Source organism: Dryobates pubescens, chromosome 26 (genome assembly GCF_014839835.1).
Source record: "Dryobates pubescens isolate bDryPub1 chromosome 26, bDryPub1.pri, whole genome shotgun sequence".
Lineage (NCBI taxonomy): Eukaryota > Metazoa > Chordata > Aves > Piciformes > Picidae > Dryobates > Dryobates pubescens.
Genome location: NC_071637.1, coordinates 11158675 through 11180879, shown reverse-complemented (window position 1 = coordinate 11180879; position 22205 = coordinate 11158675). Strand labels below are relative to the sequence as shown.

General features: G+C 40.0%; 1 protein-coding gene across 2 annotated transcripts in view; it reads right to left on the bottom strand.

Moving 5' to 3' along the window:
* The window catches only part of GNAS (GNAS complex locus), a 146768-nt gene that overhangs the window by 12590 nt on the left and 111973 nt on the right, over positions 1-22205 (bottom strand). The gene's annotated exons all lie outside the window — the stretch shown is intronic.

Here is a 22205-nt window from a genome sequence, read left to right as displayed (position 1 = left end):
AGAGTGATTTTGAGCGTGGCCCCATCTGTAATTACAGAAGAACCTTGCAGCATTCCAGCCACTTGGAGGCGGAGGGGCACCATGGGTCTAATTTTGAAGCAAATAATGAGAAAGCTGAAAAGTATGACTCCATATATTTGGAATCATCTTGTGGTAATCAAGGTTACAGTTCCTTATATGGTGTGGAGAACATGAAGCACACATGAAAAACAGAGTATTAAGGCTATGGGATATAAAGAACTGCAACTATTGCAACCCTAAACATACCTCGCAGACCGGCCAGCAGAGCCCCCTTTAGCTTTTGTGCTGCCATGAAATACAAACCTTGCCCTAAAAACAAGGCTGGTTAGGTAGCAGGCTTCCTAAACTGCGTAATTAAAAAAGTGTAATCTGATGGAAGGCATGAATGAATTTTAGACAAATCCAGCAGAAAGGCAAATTATTCCTTCAAAAAATGCTAGTAACCAAAAAGAGAAATGGGGAAAAGGGAGGAGAAAAAGAGAAATCTATTTAAAGAGGCCGTAGTTGTCTTTTTTTTTTTTTTTTTCTCTGCCTGTCTAAAGTTAGTCTGGCTTAGAGGATGCACTAACTTTCCCAATCAGTTTTACATTACAGCACAAGTCCAGAAATAGCTCCCAGCCGCCTTGGCCTCTAGCACGGTTGCCATGACAATGGAACCACAGTGCTATAAATAGCTCATCAGCACCAAATCTTGTGAGACACATCTGGAATGGGGCCAGCCCAGCCCCGGCCTGACAAATAAAAATAGGCACAGGCAGTTTCAAAGGCTGGAAAGGTACAATGCAGATCGGCTTGTGTGGAGCGGCGGGCAGAGAAACTGTTTTGATTGCTTGTTAGCATGAGATTTATTTGATAGGAGATTGGGAGAAGTATAAAAGTTACTTTATTGCATACTAAACAGTGAGTTTTTCTCTAAGGTCTATTTTTCTTTCTGTCCCCTTACTCTGCAGCAAACCCGTACAGCTTTTGAAACTGTAACAATGCAGCCTTTTGCCCAGGAGGCTATTAAAATAAGGAAAACCAGAAGAAAACAGGTCTTCAAAACTTCCCCCTCTAACTATTTTTGTACTGCTTTGGCTCAAGCGTACTTAAACACTCCTGTGAGTCTGACAGGCATCCTGGATGGGATCCTGCACACGCTGGAGCTCTTTGCTCCAGGTAAAATCATTCCCAGACTGCTCAGTGCCTCCAGAAGCCTGGCACAAGAGGTGGTTTCCCAAGCCCTTTCCAGGCTGCAGCGATGGTTGCTCTCCTCACCCCTGGCACTGCCACTTTGCATCACAGACCCTCAGCAGAAACAAAACCAGGGCTGTGGGCTCTGCTGAGGTTACAAACCAGCTGTGTCTGCAACTCTGGCGGGACCTGAGCTGTGCCTTCAGAGGTAGAAGGCAGAATCAGTAGTCACAGCATAACCCAGCCCACTTTCCAACTGCTCTGCTTGACAAAGTGCCTTTTGAGCACGCATTTTCTTTTGCTTAGTGGGTGAGAAAATGTCATATTTTTAGCACAGACTCTTGATCAACCCATTCAATTACATCCAAATTATCTGTGTGGGAACAGAATGTTATGTCAAAAATGTTATTCAGTGTATTTGTCAATATTACCCAACAGAAGACATTTGTATAATCAGGAGATTTAATATTTTCTACAGCATATGAAAGCAACAGTTGAGGAATCAGACAGAAGTTGCAAGACTTTGCAATTTCACAGATACTGGAAATAGTAGTCAACATGATCTAACACAGAGAACACCACTCCTCAAATATAAAATCTTAGTTGCTCTATCAAAACCCAATAGACTACAGATGGCAATCAAACCCCTCCAACTATTATAAGCATTAAGCCACAGCAAAATATCTTCCGTATGCCATAAAGGCACTGTGCACGCGCTCCACACAAACTGCACCATCAGCCCACAGGATTCCTTTAGGTCCCTACATGGATATTTTCATTTCTAAAAATTGTAGAGTAACTTCCACCCAGGCTTCAAGCTGTATGTAAACCTTCCTTCCCTTCCCCCTTCCTTTTACCACATTCAGCTTGCTCACTTGCCATCTGAACAATGCGTGCTTCAGGAAACAGCAGTTTGCACAGAAGTATTTTGGAAAACGTACTTCACAACAGTGCAGCCCAAGTCAGGATTTATTGGTTTTTATAAAGATACTCCAAGTTAGTTTAAGAGCCTATGTTCAATTGCAAGTTTTGGTTTAAATTATGTAAAAACCAACTATATTCTTTTTTCTTCCTTGAGAAAGCAATTCATGAATATTACGAGATAGCCCTTTCTGGCTCACACGATCAACAAACTTTCTGGTTTAGTCGGGTAGAAAGATGGAAGGCCTGTAGAGCAGAAAACACTACAAGGTAACCTGACCAATAGTCCACATCACCCCCAAGACACTTGCCAGATTCCCCTCTGCCATTAACTCTTCATCTGGACATGATGCCGTGTATGGATGCCTCCTGCTCCAGCAACATCTTCGGAGGGAGACCTCCCCCAGGCAGATTGGTCTGTGCTCCTTTATGCTTATCACTGACCAGGGGTGCATTTTCTCCCAAACAAGACAGCCATCTGCCCATGACCATACTCAATTACTGGCTTTCAAATCAAACCTGTCCTGCACAGTTTCCCCCCACCATTAATGGACACAACCCTCAAGCACTCGAGGCTGCTCCAGCTGCCTTCACTCCTGGTTTGCAAACCTGTACAAATGTGTTTTCACACTTTCACAACCACCAAAACAGATTGATTAAAAATAACTCACTACTGCATGCCTCCAAGGCTCACTCTGCAATACAAGCCTGTATATGTCAAATAACTTCAGAGTAGCCCAGAAAATGCCAGGAAAAACGTAAGCTGATCTGAGGCCAAGGTTGGGTACAGAAAGGAAAGGTAACGACATGGATGAGATCACTATATGGTGATCTGATTCTAGGGCAGGCCTGGGGCAAGAACATGGTGTGAGTGAGTGGGGAGAAATATGCTACAATTCCTATTAACCTTTTGTTTCCTTTTTGTTTGTCTCTTTTCAGTAGGCTGCAAAATAAGACAAAAATAATGGGAAAAGGTGAAGCAAGGAAATGTTCATTTAACAAGATTTCTCACTTCACTTTGCATTCTGCTCCTCCATCTTTTCACCCTGACTTTTGTTGGTCAAACGTACCTCACACTAATGATCCTGTCTCCTGTGCAATACTATCAAATCTACTGCTTTATATGTGGGATGTTACTTTTTTCCTACACTTTAAAGCAATTCTGCTTGCCTGACTTCATTTTTACTTCTGTTTTTCAACAAATCAGTGTTTAAAACAGAACAAGAAGTGAATTAATCAGTAGACATCTCTAAACAACTTGTTACTGGAAGTGGAATGAAAGGCAAGTGATATGCTGGACATGGATATGAGGGTGGAAACTGAGTGTGGTGAATGAGAGTTGATGTCACAGCCTGCACTCCAGGGCTATTTTCTGACTTACCTGCTGCAATTTCTGTCTTTCCTGATGCTTGAAATGGTTTTAACCTCCTCTGACCCTCAAAGACTGTCATCTTGACGAATCAGACTCCATCAAGTTCAGTATCTTTTTATAAAGTTATTCCAGCAAGAGCTCTGCATGCTAAAGACTACAAACTTATTTTATATATGGAATGAAAAGCTGACTTAATTTTAAGGTAATAACCAATTGCTTCCATAGTCTTTACTATCTATAAAGCTATCAAGTTGGACAAGTGAGAACTTAAGTATGATTTTATAAAGTATAGGTCTCCCTACTGTAGCCTGCTCTTGAGCAATTAAAACAGGTGAATCTAATGGGATATCCTTCCATTGTGTTTCAACAAAGGATTTTTATGAACCTTGTCCCCATGGTCTTTAGCTCCCTCCAGTGCCATCACATCAGCAGAATTCCTTTCAGTTGATACATATAATTTTAAAATTGAATTATTTGGACAAAATTAGAGACATCACTAATAAAATTAAAATTATGTTAATGATTTAAAAATGTTTTTAAAAAAGCTTACTCCCTCAATGACTGGGACCAAAAAAAACACAGGCAGAAAGTGAAACAGAACAAAACCCCAACAAAACAACAATCAATCAAATTGCTAGGGCTGAAACAGGAGTAAAACTACACCGACAGCCACAAAACGCATTACTTACTAGTATTTGCATCATGTCTGTCAGATGATAAAAGAATTCATAGACTAGCACTTCATACTTGTTTATATAATTTGAAGAAACAGAGCTGTCTGTAAAGATGGACAGATCGAAGATTCAGGCAGTTTGCACATTTTTCAGCTTCTGTGGGTCTTGCATAACCTAAAGCCCAAACACTGAGAATACAGAACCAGGCACTTCCCCAGATGCTGTCTGAAAAATGGGCAACATAATTTTTAATAGAAATTTCAGAGACAGGGGTAGGTGGAGCTGACATGACCTCACGTGACAGAAAAGGAATTTTGATCGCAGGACTGAGTTTCCGCAGGAACTAGGGAAGCACTGATAGCTCAGGGAAGGAATTAGGCCCCAGATGAGCCCAAAACAATGGGAGGACAAACTGCTGCTGGGTTTTGAGCAGAGTGGTAGGAAGGACTTCACTGCCTTGTTTAAACAGACTTGTACAAAGTTCATATAGAATTAACATGCACGGATATTAATCCAGTGCTGGGATTTGGCCCGCTTCGGCACCATACTATCTGAGAATTTTGTTAGCAGTTAGGTTCTTTTGAAAAAAGGCAGTAGTTTTGGCTGTTATCCTGCTCTCCTGCTCACAGGATGCTCAAATGTTTAGTTTGTTTTATGCCAGCATCATACGTGATGCTTGCTGCAGGCACTCAGGGTTGGACTGGCACAGTGTCTTCACAGGACTACCTGTCAATACCTGTTTGGGAGCTGACAGTTTAAACAGCTTACAGCAGCTTGCATTTCAGATCTTGCTTTTCTTAGAGGCATGCTCCCCTCCTCCCCTGTTTAAAAAAATGTTCTTTTTCCACATTGGGAAAACAACTCCAGGCCTCTGCAAAAGGAGGCACACAATCTGGCATCCAGTATTAAAAGCATCTATAAAGAGCACACCTCTTGTTCTGAAATTAATTGTAACATAAAGCTATTCTTTATTCTTGAAAGCATTTGCTTGATCATTAAATCCAGATATACTTAGAAAACTTCATTTTAAAGCAAACACGTGACAGAGCTACAGTATCAATTTTATACTGTTAATTTACAGTAGTACAGTGACACTAATCTTTGCCTACTGTGAAAAGCATTGTCTGCACATATGTATTTCTGCATTCTTTTGCCATACAATAAAATGAAGAAGTGCTTGTCTCTCCCTGGTACACATTACGTTCCAGCAGATAAAAGGAGCAAGAAATCAAGCTTGAAGCCAAATTCAAAGGCAAACAATAAAGGTGACCATAATCCTTCTGTGGGAAAGCCATTCACAGGGAGCAACCATGTTTCTGAAAAAGCACAGTCCTCTTTTATTCTCATAGAAACATAAAATATCAAACAAAAAGAACTGTCACTCACCCAGTCTCATGATTTTGCTTTTTGCTGAGATTTTTGCTACTCTCAAAAAGAAAATATAACACAGACTCTCCACCTTCATGTTCTCACTCACCCGTTGTTTGTGGTAACATCAATACACAGTCACTGACTGTGGCATATTTCCCCAAAATGCATTCAAATTTTCAGTGCTTTTAAGCTTACAATTAAAATGGATACCTCACAGAATACTGTGGCTTTACAAAGGCTCACCAGCAGCACTAGTTGAGCAAGTGATATGCCATTTCAGAATCTTTTAAATAAAATATTTTAGCACTTCTTCCTCTCTTCCCCACTGACCTGATAACTGGAGCAGAATTTTAGTCATTATAAAAATATGAACTCCTTCAGTTCTCATCTCTCAAAACAGAGGGTTGGCTATAAAAGACCTTAAAAATAGCACTGAAAGCTCTAATCATTCGAGTGCCTGTAAAACAGACAAAAGGATAGCCTTTATATTGGCATCAGATATTTTAACATTTGCAAAATTTATATGTTAACATGGACTTTGCTAAGCTGCTTGCTTTTATGATTAAATTCACAGAGAATTTAGAACGAAGCATGCACAGGAAAAGTAAAATCCCTGACAAGGCACAGCCTCAGCCTGTTTCCTCTCTCAGCCAAGAGTCACGTCTGCTGCTTTCAGCACAGAGAGATTTTCCACCACAGTTAACCAACTCACAGCCGTGCGGTCAGGTGCTGCAAAACACGGAACTGAGGCAGCACTAGAGCAAGTGTGCAAGTATGTGTGTGTGGGATGGATGTGCACATGTGAGAAAGTTCTTGGGTGAATGTGCACAGGAAAAATTAGGTGAGAGGAAATTTTGGAAGGACTTTTAAAATCCCTTAATCTCTAAGTGGCTTGAAACAATGTTACAACAAGGAAGTGCAGCTGCTTCAGGTGGAATTAGCTCTTTTGAACTAGCTTTATTGATTCTATTTATTACAGTTACATAAAAGTGCTGTAATTATCTAAACAAATATTAAATATATTATTAATAGAACAAATCATTTTAGGATTACAACTTCAAAAACTCTCAGCAGCAGAATGAATATCTTTATCTTGAAATGGAACCTTATACTCAGGAAAATACTAAGATTCAGGAGGTAAAGGTGACACACATGCAGTGCTCTTGCAGTCTCAGCATCCTCACCAGCCTCCTTGTCAGCAGACTTTACACACAGGCCAAGGACTGAGGAAGCCTAGGCAGGGAGTCTTCTCTCACAGCCCCATCCTTCCTTTCTGAGCTGGGTCTCCGTGCTCCCAAAGCAGGGCCAGAGCCTTGACCACAAACCACACTTTTTCTGAGGTTGAAGAGAACCACTGCACTGAGGTATACCGTAAAAAACTCTGCTAAATTTAAATGACTGCCGTGTTCTCTGGAAATCTTAACTTTAGCTCCCCTATCCTCAGGGGATGGAGGGAAAGAGCAAGGTCAGAAGAAAAATTCTAGCCATTATGGTTGTGAAACAAATACAAAATGGTGTGGGTGAAGTCTGCCTATGCAGGTAGTGTGAAACAAACACACTGGGAGGTGGAAAAGAACTTCATCTCAGTGGGCATCAATTCTGAAACTCCAGTGATGCTGGTTTATACTTTATTTCATTACACTGAAAATAAAGTCACAAAGCTATGAATAACAACTCATTTTTTCACCACAAGTGGGTGGACTTCCCACCCCCCTCCACTCAATCACAGCTGGGCACCAGAGAACCTGAGGGAAAGAGAAGTCAAACTGAAGACCCAAGGGGTGCACTCAAGTTCCAGATAATTTCCAAATTCCACTGGCTGACTAAAACCTGAAAGACTACAGCAGAGGACACACATATCTTGACCATCTCTTTGTCTGCAGAGGGCAGTGTCTCATGTTTGCATTTTATATGGCTGAAACCCTAAACCTAAATTATTTATTAACAGATTAAAAATTTCCTCTTCCACATGAAAGAAACGTTTAAACAGTCTCAGGAGAAGAACTGAACTAAACCAGACACAAAAAATGATGGGTAGAATTGCTGCAGTGAGAAAGATGAGAAGGGGCCTAAGAAAGTATTTCTCTCCCCCAAATGTAGTATGTATTCCCACATCACCGTATGTCAAGGGGTTACAAACCCAGCTGGGGCTTTGGCCACCTTTACAACACTCTGCTCAATACTCAAGTCTATTGTTCTACACAAAGACATAAACCCAGCAACCCTCTTATAGTTTCTTGCTGTAAAGATGCACTGAAGGATATACAGCATCAGCACCCTTCAATGTTGCAGTCTTGGTTCAAATATGTACTTAAGTGGGTATGAGACATTTAGAACCCACAGGTCTGGTAATAAAGGAGCAGCCCAAAGCTGTGCTAGGAAGCAGAGGTACACATCAGCTCTGGTGGAATGACAGGGACCCAGCTGTAGCTTGGACTGGCTCAGCTACTGCTCTGATACCTGTAACTAGAAATGATGTGATTAAATGGTGCCAAAGACAATTCCAAGACTTCCATTTGTTCAACATCATTACAATTAGAGCTTCTGGCTCATGGCTTCCACTGAGAACAGTAGCAAAGACTGCAAGGTGGAAGAGACTCAGATCAGATGGGGCAGATACGGAGAAGTCTGAAGAGAGAGTTCAGAGGGTCTGGTGAAAAGGAGGTGTGTTCTTACATTGCTTACACCTACCAGGTGCTTATACATATCCAGTCTATAAACATTATAACCACATGTGAAACACAGCTTTTATCACACTACAGCACTTTAACTCCACTTCCTCTACTCAGCAGCAAATTATTAGATTCACCAGAAGAAAGGGTGCCTCAGCACAGCAACTGAAGTTAAGAATATGCAAGTACCAAATATAGCCATTCTCTGTTTTCTTCTACATTTTCTAGCCTAAGTCATTTTTGCAGCATCTTGAACACACTAGCTGCCCTGTATTGATTCTGATGCTCAAAACCCGTGACAGGTGCAGAGCTCTCAATATGGCACTTTTCCCTCACCCCATCTCACCCACATTTAGATCCTACAGCCTCAGCTTGTAATCTACAGTTATCTTCTTTGTATAAATGCACATGCACAGGAAGTCCAAGGAACAGACTGCCAACAAGCACAGGAGAAAATTAAGAAAGATCTGAGATGCTAATAAACCATGCCAGAATTATACACTGCATCTAAATACAGGTTTTAAGGGCAGAAGTACTTCTGCAGATAAGCAAATGTTTACAAAAATCCAGAGAACGAACTTCCTTTGAATGAGGCCACTTCCATTTGAGAGAGACACATTTTATTAACACATCTTAAAATGTTCGGTTTCTTTCCTACAGACAATAGAATGGGGAAGGGAAAAAAAAAAAAAGGTAAAGGATGATGCAATTTACATTTGGGTCACTGACTTTCTTGATTGTGGCTCTGAAAACCAATCCTTTAAAAAGGAAAAAGCCATCCACCCAAGGCCCACACTGCTCTGCAGCAGAACTTCCTCCTGTTGCCTGCATTCATTTTTGTCAGCAGACATTTAATGGAGTTACAGTCAAACATATCCCAAGAAAGAAAACAAAAAAATCTTCAGCTAACATCACAACTGAAAGGTGCAACTTTTCCAATGCATCACTGATTTCTAAGCAAGCACACGGGGAAACTGCCACACATTTACCAAGACATATATGCGCATAACTCTGTAGAGTAAAAATCTGCTTTGCCTTTCTGCATGTCCAGCATTAATCCATTACAATGCTTTGTGGTATGGATGTTAGAATTAAATGTCAAGCAGTTAAAAATTTAAGAAACACAATTTAAACATGGATACAACAACTTGATTTGCCCTGCAATCCATGTATGTATAAAAGCAGCATGCACTTGTACAGATTCTGCTAATCACAGGGTTTTCTGTCAAAAACACGCTGTGTTTCATACAACCTAAACAAGGTAATTGTCACTTTATTGCACAATCTACACTGTGATTTCCATTATGCACAACAAAGAGACTGCTCATGAGAGCCGAACTGACAGGGTAAATCACACCCCTTCCTAATAATAGTAACAAACCTGTGCCCATTAATGTTTTGTTTGGTTTTAAAAGGTATTTGTTGAATTACTACAAACACCTCTTACAGACTGGTGAAAGGAGGAAAGTGTACTGGGTGCGGCACTAATCTTTCATTTGTAAGACTTGTCTTGAGGGAAATCAGTTTCATATTCTTTACAGCCACGTGACTTTATCAGAAAACCACAGAACACAATTTTTGGCATAATTAGCAGGACCTGCTTAAATACAACTCAGAAGAGAGCTCTGAGAGAAGGAAACATTTCACATCATTAATGAAAGTCAGAGCTGAAATGGAGGTAACAGGCTCTGCACAGAACAGCAGAAATCCTACCTATTTTTAGTTCACAATTCCAATATGAAAACAGCTGGGAGTCTAATGAAATTATCTTGGTGACAAATTTAATGGACTGAACGCTAAAGTTACTATTTTTAAATAAAGTTCCTAATTATCTTTCAAAACAAGAAGCAATTAAGCAGCAGTGGAACTACAGCTTCCCAAGCGTCTTTTAAGGCTTGGCTCCAATCAGATTTAAACTGGGAAATGGCTCAACACCTTTCTGATCCTAAAAATTGGTTGAGGGCCAAGCCTGGTGTTTGGTTGATGGATTTTTTTTGAGTGTGTTGGGTGGTTTTTTTATGTTTAATGAAAGTAGTTCTGCTTTGACCTGTCCAGTCCTGCCTTACCCTGTTTTTCCCTGCCTGTTCCCCAGTCACCCTCCATAAGAGCAGGGAATGCCTCTGCACAGTTGCACAACTTGCAGCCTGCCTGCTTGAGGAGAAGCTGGAGAGGAAAACAGAGCTCGTAATGTCTGAAGAGAGATGGTGATATGATAAATGATAACAAACTGCTTGGATCTTAGAGCAGATCAGCTCCATGGAGGAGAGGTAGACAGTGCCCTACAGTACTCCAGAGGCAATGGTTAAGTGTCACGGATCTCACTTAGCAAAGAGCTCTGAAACAGCATGGAGGAATTCACAACAAATTGATATTTGCAAATTTACTGAACGAGCCACAAATCACAATAAAGTGAGTTATAATCTCACATGTTCTTCTCTAAATAGCTCTTTTAAAACAGAGATTTTAATTACTGGTTCCCTTGATAACACACTGTGACAATAATGAGTATGTTATACTCACTTAAGACTGTTCCACACTTCATAGATACTACATGCCTTATTTCTGAAACAAACTTAATAGGGGTAGAGGAGCTGAGCTAACATCGAAAATACACAGATTACACACTACTGTCAACATTTCCATGTGACGTAGCATTCTAAATCCATCCTCTCAATCCTTCTACAAAACCACTTGATTGTGTCTAGATTCTTGATGACATGGCAATACTTTCTGGCATTAGTACCAGTAACATCCTTCACTCATCTGATTTTATTTAAAACCTCACACTGTCCAAAATCATCCAAGGGGTTTTGCAGATGTGAGCTTTTATATTCTGGAAGAAGATGTACACACATTTACAAATGAGGTAACTGTTTCATCCAAGCCTGTCCCCTTGATAACAAAAAGTGAGGATTCTAAAGCAGTCCAGCTCTGTGGAAGAGAAGCAAACAATGAATCCTTCAGTAAATTTGGTGAAGTGGGGCCATTCAGGATGAACCCAGAGAAGATGTGAGGCTGCACACCTTAACTCCAAAATCTGTTCTTCATGGCACACATACTGATAAGCAGAGTTAATGAAAAGACCAAAATAAAACAACAAACCAAGCAATACTGGCTCACTCTTGAGAGACTCAATCTGATGAAAGAGTATCTAGAGAGCAGACACCATCTTTGTGAAGCTATGTAAGATTGCCTTGCCAGATACAAAGCTTTGAGACACCTAACTTTTCCACACTGTCCCTGATTTCATAATATCATAAATAGGTAATTAAAATCCAACTGAGATGCCTTAGCAAAAGTTGTGAACAGTGTGTTCCAGACATGGTTTTCAGCAACTTTGCAAGTATTATCAACACTGAACAAAAATGTCAAGCTAACAGAATTTGCAGGGATTTAGCATGTATATTGCCGTTTTCAATTCTTTATTTAAATTACCTGTGCTTCAAAAGGTTTTTATTGTAGAAACATGACTCTCTCAACAAAGATCACACAGTACCACCTGGCCACCTGAACGGGGCTGACTGGGGCTCCCACCAGCCCCCCCACTCCCTTGGCAGACCCTCCTCCAGGACCCAAGGCTCTTTCCCTCCCCCAACTGCAACAGCCTTGCTAAAAATAACCCTCTATTTGCTTTTACTGTGCTGCAGTTTACATAAGCCCTTTGGGGGATGGGGAACCTTGCAGAGCACCCAAGGCACATCACAGCCTTCACAGAAAATTTACTGGGCAGCCAACGTGTTCCAAGTGTAAATTACCACCCAGACCCTCACTTGCATAATGAATACACTTCAGTTCAGCTTTAATGGTGGATATCTTGAAGACTTAATTACAAGTACAGTTAACCCAGTACTATATTAAACTGTAACAACTGATTTAAGCACATTTCAGCTACAAAAATCAATGCATACCATACAGAGTAATCAGATCAAAAATGCTATTTCAAATCACAAAACCTCTCAATGACATCCTGCCTACAAAATTGTTCCTAGTCACATGTAAAATTAGTTAGCAATTGCCTTTCAGTTTATTTCTTAGTCACAGATATTAAGAAGTACTTAAAGACTATTACAGTGCAGCTTCAGTTTGGTAAACTCATTCACCTAACATGAGCTTAACCTATTTTTTAATTTTCAGCCTGCCTCTCCTGAAATAAGGATTTTATGACCATGTTCTCTGCATGCAAGCACATGGTCTCAATAAACTTTTGAGCCTGTTGGTAAATTTACAGAAAAGGTACTGAAGAGACATCTTTGCTAAGGGTCTCTCAGATACAGTAAATTCAGAAATACCTGTGAATGCAGGTGAGAACTCAAGAGAAAAGAAACGTAAAATTTAAGGCTTGGGTCTATCATCGAATGACAGAGTTCACATGAGAGGAAAAGAAGGGAGAGAACATAGAAGTCAACAAACACTGAGTGCTCCCTCTCCCTGGGACTGGCAGTGATATATTTGCAGTATTTCAGCCCAGGGAATAATTGCAAATCGAACCTGGAGCTTTCAGATTGTACCAGTAAGTGCACTGGCCTCCTTTCATCCTTGTATCAGAAAATTTCTGTTGCCTCCTATCTTTCAGAACATTGTTGCTTCTAATGCCCTTTTAAAAGCAGACCTTTAATGAGGTTTTACAGTACTTTTTAGGTCTTAGCTTGACAAAAGTACTTTGCTAATTGTTGTCGTCTAATCTTGAAATGCTCCTTTTCAGCAGCAATACAGCTTGAGCAATAGGAGCTCTCAGAAAAAAACCAACCACCTCAGAGCTGTTGTGCTTTGCTGACCGCGAGTATCAGAAACGGCAGATCCCAAGGTCAGGCAGAAAGATCCAGCAGCTAACTCATCCACACAGGTGAATAAAACTGCAAAATCCTAAAAATACCAGTCATACCTGCTCCAGGTTCACTGCCATCAGAGCACACCCTTTCAATAAGCCATTTCCTGCTGGAGCAGCATTTATTAGGGCTTCCACTGCAGCAGCCAGACCCGAGGGGGTACTCCCACACCAGCACCCTACAGCAGGACCAGCATCAGCCATCATGGCATTCCTGCCACCAAACCCACCCAGGGAATGTCAGCCTAGCAGTTACACAGGTAATGCAAAAGTGATGCAATCAACCTCACACTCTCTCACTTCCTCAAGCATTTATTTATAACTTGCCCTGTATTTTTTGCCTGCAGATCTTTCTCCTGCAGGAAGGGTTCCTAGGGAAGGCAGCTTCAGCCTGTATGGAAGACTTTTATTTTGCTTATTTCTGTATCACATTGAACTGTTCGTTCAAATTCCAGCTCAAAACAAACTTCATTCAGGGCTGTTTGCAAAAAGGAAAGTTGCAAAAGTATGGGAGGAAAGGGTGAGTGAAAATTAATTCTCAGGAACTAATAGAAGTGTTAATAGTTGCTTTGATTGCTTCTCCACTTGACAGCATCAAGTTTCTACATCACTATGGTACTCCCAAGACCACTATACCATTAACTTTTTAAAACTAAAATGGTAAACCCCAAAGTCTATGACAACCTTACAGAGCTCATACAAATACTGCCCCCCCCCCCCCCCCTTATTTTAACTTCTCATCCCAACTAATTCAAAAACACAGACCTGCCTTCACAAATCCCACAGGATTTAAGGATACTGTGTACACAGCAATCTATTTCAATGGCCCAAATTTACTCAAAGTTTGGGAGGTGAGATTAGAGAAGTTTCACCTGCATCAAGTAGTTATTTTTAGGGTGAATTTGTTGTACTTTCCCTCCCATTGAAAAGTTCATTATGCACCTAGTGAAAATTGTAAAAAGCACAGGAAAAAAGGACAATACCAGCTGCAACATCCACAGACAGTGAAGGCAAGCCAAGGAATCTTGAGCTTTCAGCAGTTATGCAGCTCTGCCAACTGACTTTCTGAACATGTCAAACCTTGTCAAACCTTGGGCCTGTCTTGTGGTAAATGCACCGACTGTGTGTTTATCAGCTCTGCACCAGCAGTCTGGTATGGTGTTTACTACAACAGTGAGATCCCCTCGCCCCAGGAATGCGTGGCATCGCTTGCAGATGAAAGGCTGCTCAGCAGCACACCAAGGAATCTATGCAATCAGTGATATTTGTGAAACCTGCTGTTAATGAATTAACTCCCAGCAGGAGAAACTCTGTCTACTTTAAGAGAGTTCCTATAAGGATGAATCCAGGCTATTGAATTTTTCTTACTCTTTACAATCATGAAATAAAAATAAAATTGTGTAGTAATGCTGTGTTAGCAGCAGCATTTAATGATCTTGTGTAACAATGCAGCATGCTAATTTCTTCAATTACTTTTTGTCAGGTATATAACAATACTAATTAATTACTCAAAATGGACTGCACATTGAGTCATGGCTTTGAATACACACATAAAATCCTGTTTACTAATATATTAGTTATTTGAAGAATACTGATCATTTTAATTACATGGAAAATTATTTATGAAATAACAAGTAACAATCAGCCCCACACATCTCCTTGATTGAAGTTGGAAACATTGCTTTTCAAGGTAGTAACTCTTTAGATATTATGCATACCTAAAGTTCAGGTTTAACATATGTGTGCACAGTCATGTGCAGAAGAAGCACCCTGCCAGTCTAGTTTTCTAATTCTCATTCTATTACATACTTGTACCTATCAACAGCCAGAGACTAATACAGTATTGCCAGTAACTCTTCCAAAGCCTTAGCAGACAAAACATGTTTTTCCATCTGTTTCTGGCATTCTCTAATGCTATTAATTAATGCCATGGCAAAAACTTTGAGGACAGGAAAAGGAAATAGTGGGAAAGAATGGGGAACCTATTGCCATTAAAATAAATAAATTCACAGAAGTTTAATTAATAGAAAGTTTTTACTTATATTTCATCTCTTGCTGCACTGCATTTCAACTTCTCCCCTTCACCCACAATTCCAGCATGTTTGAATTTGTACATTTGCAGAGCACAGTGACAGAAGAACAAAGCAGAAACATGGGCAGGTATCAGAAATATGTAGGCTAAGAATTACAGATACTGCTGAACCAAATAGACCTGAGAGCAGTTACAGAAATGTGCTCATGATGCTTTAAAAAAGTCCCAAATCATCTTATTTTCTCTTTTTTGAAAGAGGTAACTCAGGGCTTATGCACATTTTGTCATTTTCATTGATTAAAATGTCTAAAATTATTTGGTGATAATAATCTTTACCATAAGTCAGTTTGCTATTTTTAACACTTGTAACAAAGAATGTGTTACTCTCTTTAGTAAATTATTTTAAACTCTGTGTTAATTAACTTTATGAGCACAGGCAAACCAAGAATTTGGGCTACTGAGTAACTCTGTCTACAGAATTCTGAACTGCAGCCAAACACTTTTAGTACAAAATTATCTTATGAAGCTGCAGCATTCTCAGGTTTACATAGCAGCAGTTACTCATACATCCAAATTCTTTAATAACAGCAATTTTGGGTTTAAAGCAGATTACTGAAGTAAAATACTAGCTAAGAGATAGATTCTGAGCAAACTACCAGCTGCACTCAACACAGTATTCTTCGCCAGCTAACTACAATGCCAGTACACTTGTTTTTGAGTCCTACCTTTGTGACACTGGCTTGATGTGCATGTGCCATTCAAAATTAAATTTATCTGTCACAGGAAAACAGCAACCTACTGGACAAATCATGTTGATTCCTACTTATGATCACAGACAAAGCATACTATTTTATGGATAGATTTTATTCAAATCAAAGGTCAACATTCACATCAAAGTCTCAAAAATACTCTTGAGCGTGTGCTTAATCTGCATGTGAATATTACTGAAACCAAGGAATAGCTGCTGTATGAGCAAATGCTCCATTTGCATGGGAAAGCAAATGTAACACATTAGGAAAGAACACCCATTTTCACTGAATCAGGCATCCATGAACACTTGTACTATGGTTTATCTGTAACTCTTGCAGGCATCAGCAAATGACACGTTTAAACTGAAAGGCAAAGTGTGACCTTTTGGATACAGGACTGGGTCAAAAAAATGTGGAAAAAGTTTCAACCCCACTTTTTCATACTCTTCAGATGAGGTCAGCCCTGCCTCCACCTGATGGCCAATCCCTAATATTTACAACTAGTCACAAAAAGGAAGCTCTACCTGCAGCCAAAGGCCAAAAAAGAATGGACACATTAAAAGAAGTGTGGAACAAATGAGAAACAAAAGCAGCAAATGAATGAAGATGATGGGTGTGAGGGTTACAAATGGCAGCATGAGTCAAAGTGGAGGCAAAAACTGAATTCCTGGAGCACAGAGCTAAACTCTTTTGCAGTAATTCAGAATGATGTAGTGGGTATTGCACAACCCTATACAGCCTGTGGTGTGACTTCCTAAATTATTCACATTTTGGATTTGTAAAGGGCTTTCTGCCATTATGGCTCACCACTTTTAGTATTTTCACTTATTAGTGCTCCAAATTTGTAAGATTCAAGCAAGCTATGCCAGGACACCTTTTATTTTATCTTACTTCATACTAGGATGTAATTTATTTTGAAGACAGAAGTCTATCTGGGGTTGAGTGTAGCCTGAAATTCTGAATTTATGATTAGCTATGACAACAGTGGGAACATGTGTTGGATTCATACACCATTCATTGGCTAAATTTAGGTAGTCTGGTTTTCACAGCACTTGCCAGCAGGCACATCCCTGCTATCAACAGTCAGCAAGAAAGGGCAGGAACAGGGAGCAGTTTGGTGTAATTCAGCTACTTACATATTTGGATTCATTTTGTTGGTAGTGAGTTCTCTGAAGTCATGCAAAGACAGGAGTTACTCTGCCTCCCATCATTTACAGCAACCTATTTCTGCACCTAGTACCCTACTGAAAATATAATTTGTGCTGTATTTGTTTTTTTCTTAATTGAAATTTAACTTTGTTTAAAACATGTCTCTCTACTCCCTCAGGCTGAATAAGAGTAGGGGGAAGATTGTAACTCAGCTATCTCTACGTTCTGCAGAATAAAGTAAGGTGGCTGTTATAATCAAGACTAAGGATTAGAAGGATGATCTGGGTCTATTGCTTGGCTTGCCAAAGAATTCACAGAGCACTAGGCAAGCTCATCAGTTTTAGATCAGCAAAAAGGAACATGAATACTATTCTTCCTCATGGAAATGCTTAACAATATAATTGTGACTGTCCGTAAGAAGCTCCACTATGCCAGGAATAGAGGCCAGGGAAATTCCTGTCGTGCTGAATGTGAGCACGCAGACAGAGCTTGCAGAGCTGGAGGAGACAAGAGCAGCTACTCTGCCAAAATCACAGGGTGGAAAGAAAGTAGAAAGAAAAAAAAAAAATAAATAACATGAATAAGGAACTAGACTAACAGTAGTAGCACTGATAAATCAGCCCCTGTATTCACAAAGGTGAGACTTTCAGCAAGCTCACTTTACTACATGTGCCACAAAAGGAACTTTGTCACAAAGTCAAATCAACATGGAAGAAAATCATTAACTACTCAGATCTGAGCTCTTAATTGCTCACTACAAGTCAGCAAATCTAGAAATAAAACACACCATAAATCTCAATAAAAATATAAAGAATTTATAACCCATAACAAATTACGAATTAAAAAACCAGTGTGTCCACATCTGCTGATCCTTTCACAGCCCTGCACAGCAGTCAGCTAATAGCTGCACTCCCCTCCTTTCTTTGATAACTATTTTAAAAACAAACATCTTAAGAAATACTCCTCATAAAACTCTTCTAGAGCAGCCTGACAGTTTCAAGCTATCAGAGTGGCTCTGCTGGTGCTGAAGTTTGAGAAACATGACCCTGCACCTAGCTCAGCCACCTCCCCGTGCTTACTCCTTCCCTGAAATGGCAGGCGGCAGGAGAAAAGCCGGCTTGGCCGGCAGCAGGAAATAGCGTGAGAATGGGCTCCCTCATGCTACTTCCAGCCCTTCCTGATATTGGAGGGTGTGAAATGAGCTGCAAAGGCTGTCTCTCGCATTACTTCCTTTTCCACCCCAGCCAAAACCAGGAAGCACCAGCTAGAAGATATGGAGAGAAAGCACAGTGTAAAATGAAGCACAAAACCAAACTGGTGGCCAAAGAGCCTAACTAAGCCAAGCGAAGAAAAAATAAACAAAATCAAGGATCTGTCGGCATAGTTTAATATCAGCAAGTCTAGAAAAAGCACTAGGAGGCTTGTGTACCCATGCTTTGCTTTTAATTTGCCACTTAACTAACCCAATGGCTACTGACATCAAAGCAATTTTCTTCAAGACATCTGCAGACTTTGGGTCAAACATTACAGGATGGTGCTAGCATCCTTTGTGCCCTTGTGCCACAAAGAGAACCTACTCTGACTACTCTGCTGCATGTTTGTGAGGCTTTAAGAACGAGGCTCCTCAAATGAAAACAGAGATAGAACTATTAGCAACAACAGAACTTCAAAGGGATCGTATTTGTTTATGTTTGACATGAAGGCATAGATTTGACAAGCAGGTCTTGGCACATTACAGTGGAAAAGACTCCTATTTTCATAATATTAAGTAATATATTGTAAAGAAAATGCAATCCTGTGCCTTCAGGAATGAAATATGAAGGATGGTAAATCATTTATTTATCACCATTGGGGTTTTCTATATTCTAGGCACTTCTGCATTCTTCTGTTTATTATTAGCCAGGAGTGGTATCATGTGGCAGCTTCAGCTAAAACATTCGTTCTGTTCTGTATACATCCCCACAAGATGCAAGAGCAACAAGATTTGGTCTCCTCTTAGAAACTGCTCCCTCCTCAAAGATAAAATACATACCTCTTGGACAGAAACTTGTGACAACCTCCCAGACTATAACGTTCTAAAAGCAGAATTGAAATTACTTGGTAAAGTCCAATTAAGAATAGGGAAATAGTCTCCTTTCTCTGCCCCTTGAGACTATAAGATAGGCAAGGGCAGGAATTCCAGTAAAGCTCATGATGAGCAGAGGCAGGGACTCTTTCAAAATGACCAGGGCTCCTCTGAAGTGACATTTGCGTTTAGCCAGCGAGGTGGAGGATAACGGGCTAGACACCAGAAGGGCTCTCCAACAGATGAGGTTGCTGGTGAGGCCTATCAGCTTCACACCTCTAAAGATCCCAACTGCAGTTTAAATGGAAAGTCAGGACAGTACCTGTGGGTTTGGGGAAAGCTGTCTTTTCTGAGCTAATGTAACCAGGAACTTGGTGAAGCAACGATAAAACCAGGTATTAATGTTAACTTCTTATGGGGAGACATGGAAAAACTGTGTCGAGTCAGTAGGAAGTGTTGGAGCTTAAGCTACTGCTCAGGAGCAGGTAACAAGTACCACTGTCAGACTCTTTATATACCAGCATTCAGGTTAGGCAAGATGCAATGCTAGACTGGGAATTTTATTTGTTCCCACTTTCCTGGGAGAGGACACCAGGCACTAAGTGGCTCCTCCCTGCCCTGCTGTGTTCATCTAGGCAAGCTCCCAAAGGGCTCTGCAAGAGCTCCAGCATCCTACAGCTATGCCATACAGCCCATAACCGACAGGACCTTCTGCTGGCCTATAGCTAAGTTGCCTACATGGAGAACCATTTTTTATCCATGAAAAGCTGAGTAGTTGTCACAGCAATGCTGAACAGAAAGGAACTAGGTAAAGTCATTATGGCCTTTCCAGTACCTCACTGTCACCCATCACACCTTTAAGAAAAGGTGGAAATAAGCAGAGGGAAAGGACTTGGGCCAGTTCCCGAAGGACAGCAGGCAGGATGCCGGGTGCTGCTGCAGTCTGCTGCCTGGAACAGCTGCCACACAAGCAGACCACAAGCCATGTAAAGTGTGCCCATTCCCTGAGGACAGGCAGTATGGACCAGACCCTAAACTCAAGACCCCTGAGGAAGCTCTGCAGACATTTCTTGCAGGTTTGGCAGCGACAGAAATTAATTACATTTTGATATTAACATTTCTGAAAGCCAAACAAAGCCCTCTGAGATACTCACTCCTCACTGTTCCCTGCCAGAATACAGACAAAATTGATTTTTAAACATTCAGCACAAACTCCTTGCAAAACTTCCTACACAAAACTGTGTCACTTTCAAGAGTGAAACCCCTGCTCTTTTTAGAAAAAGGCAGAATGTTAAATGAGCTTCACAAAACGACAATTAAAAAAAAAAAAATCATGTAGACACAGCTATAAAAAGCTAATTTTTGTGGAAAAGGAACACTGTTCAGAATATTAAAGTAATGCACTGAACAATGAATCTATTAGTATTTAAGAATTCATTCAACTCTCCAAGAGCAAGAAGGGATTTTTGGAAGCGAGATTGATCTTAAAAGAGAAAAGGCATTTTTCTGCCTTCCACTTTAAGCACGTCTTTCTCATTTTAAACAGAAACTTCAAATGGAAAGGCATTTAGAATCCAAGAGTCTTCTCTGAAAGAAGTGAAAACTTCAACACAGTTTGCTCAGCTTTCTCTTTTGACTTCTATTAGCCCTAATGATAGTAGCCTGCACATTGAAATTAAAATAGGATTCGCTTGGTTATTTCTCAGCTACGTTTTATATTTTGCCTTCACTATACATTCTTAGAGTGTGCTTACCAAGTTAATTTCAAGGTATCAATCCTGTCAGATTTTACAGGAAGTAACTCTTGTCAGACCCCTTGAAATGGCAATAACATAAAAACACATTCAGAATTTCAAAATTAAGATCCAAGCAAATATTTTGCCATTAAAAACCCTGCAACTTAATTTGCATATTTTGTTGTTAAAAGTGCATCTTTATGATTGAAAATGAGACCATAAAATTGAATAAATAATGGAATTATGAAATATTTTTAGGAGGCAGCAGCAATAGTATCTTAGGGGGGAAAAAAAAAGCTGTAACTTCTCAGCAATGTACAAGGTTTATTTTTAGCTCAACAGTCCATGATGTAGAATGAAGTGTTCCACTAGATGGAGCAGGATGGTAAAACCATCATGAAGGCCAACCCCCTGCTGACCCATGAAAAAGTCAATGTCCAGCAATCAGGGATGATAAGAACTTTAGCTTTCTTCTGTGCATTCAGAACAGAACAAAATTTGTTCCTCTTCCAAAAAAGGGCAACACAAAACCTCCTTAGTGCTTAACAATATTTACTTCTTCCTGTCATAGAAGTTGACTATTAACAAACACTGACCAGAAACAAATGGAAAACAAAACACTATCAGAAAGAGAACTAGGGTTTTTCCCCATTTCTATCCGCTTTAAACTAGAAAGACAACATTTACTGGATAGTTGTCAGAAAATGAAAGTTTTGCAATGTTTTTTATTTTGTAGCAACCAAACTTGCAAAAAGATCCACACCAAATGATCAAACATTAGTCACTTATGCAAAAGAGATCGCTACACATCAAACAAATTCATACTGGAAACAATGGCAAAACTTCAAAGAGGCTCCTAAAGACCTGGAGCTGTGCAAGTCATAGTAAAATTATCTCCCTGGTCTCTTTTCAAACAGAGCTAATTTTCAATTTACCTTTATGTCTCCCTAAACAAGAAACAAAAAGGAAAAAAAAAAAGAACAAAAGAAGAACCTTACAAATTTGATTTCATCAAATGTTTTCTAAGAGACACAGTCACAGACAAACTGCAGTTGTGCACCATCATGTGAAATGAGAAACCTGCATTTACTTGACCATTAAAACCTTATTTTTAGCTTCTCTATAAAAAATAGAGAGAACATAAACTAACAAAGAACCATTTTTTAACCATTAATATTCCAAAGTACTGCAGCTCTTGAGTATACACACCAGAAATGCCATGATGGTCACAATTATCACAGACATCTTGCCATAAAACAGTTCTGAACCATACTATATTGCTGTATGTGATAAACAACTGCAAACATGCAGCAGTCTCTCGTGGCAACCCTAATTTTCAGTGGCATAAACAGCAAAAGAGAACCAATCATTCTCAGATATGTGCACAAAGGTATACAAGCAGAAGTCTTGGTGACTGATCATAGGCTGCTGCCCATGATTGTTGT